The sequence below is a fragment of the Egretta garzetta genome, unplaced genomic scaffold, assembly GCF_000687185.1.
Source record: "Egretta garzetta isolate BGI_Z169 unplaced genomic scaffold, ASM68718v1 scaffold161, whole genome shotgun sequence".
In the NCBI taxonomy this organism is placed as follows: Eukaryota; Metazoa; Chordata; class Aves; order Pelecaniformes; family Ardeidae; genus Egretta; species Egretta garzetta.
Window position 1 is genome coordinate 4,510,556 of NW_009258754.1, and position 1,243 is coordinate 4,511,798.

Here is a 1,243-nt window from a genome sequence, read left to right on the forward strand (position 1 = left end):
CCTCCCCTCCTTGGTGCTGGTGAGCTGGTGGGTGCTGCCGGCGGTGGCTGCGGCAGCGGTCATCGTAATCCAGCCTGCCAGCGCCTGGCGAACGGGATGGGAAGGAGGCACTTGGGTAGCGGGTTGCTCCCAACAGGCTCTTTGCTGCTCTGCTGCTTCGCTGCTGTATTTATAGCCCAGAATTAGCATGTGAAAGGGGACTTTCCTTGGCGGGACTTCTTTTCCCACACGAGGGGTCGAGCCCGGAGGTTTGTGGCCATCAATCAAAGCTGACAGGTCACTGCTTCTTTTCAATGACCACGCTGGCCCCCCCAAACGGCGACAGATGTCCAGCCTCCGACGCTGGGCTTTGGAGGGCTCTTTTGTTAGGGAAGAAGGGAAGGAAAATGGGCGCGCTCTGAGCAGCTTGCATGGCTCCTTGCTCAATTTGCACAGATTCCCAGGGAGGGAAACAATAGCCGGGAAGCGGTTGAGTTACACCTGGGAAAATGCCTCCTACCCATCTTTTTCCCCTCTATCTCCTTGAAGCAATGTCTCTTTTTACCTGCTGACCCGAGCCCTAGCCATTTCACATCTTTAAAGCAGCCTCTTAATTTAATAATCGAGTACTTGAACTAGGAGTTCCTGCTCCCAGGAATTATTATTACAAGGTAATGATGATCAATTAAAAACTGTTGACAGCAGATGCCTGTAGGAAGGTTCTTTCCATCAGAGAAATCCTCAGGGGAAAACATGGGAACTTTATTTACCTCTTGGGAACCTGAATTCTCCATCACACGCAGCTGGGTGTAGAAAATATGTAACTCTTCTAGGTTTTGGCTGCTGTGTAGAATTTAATATTAAACTTACAGGCCACTGCACATGCAAACGAACCTAGGGGTGAGTTAGTTCTGTGGGATTTTTACTTCTTTGATTTATTTTTTTTTTTCCCCTGTGCTGCCAAGGAGTCTTGGGTGGCTTTGGGGGGAAGGGTGTTTTTCAGTTTGCCCCTCTGAAATGCTAGTGCAGAAGCAGACGGGCCTTTGGAGGAGACTTGGCACAGGATGAGAATGCACTTTTATGCTTCTTCACTTCTGCCTGGTCTAGGGGGGAGCATACGAAGGCTTTTTTTCATGACTGTGCTTTTGCTTTCTGACGGTCTCTTTGCTAATGAGCAGGATTTGGCAGTGTCCTGTTGAGTCCCTCAGGTGAAACCCTTTGGGTCGGTGTCAAATATGTCACCTTATTGAAATGGAGAGGAAGC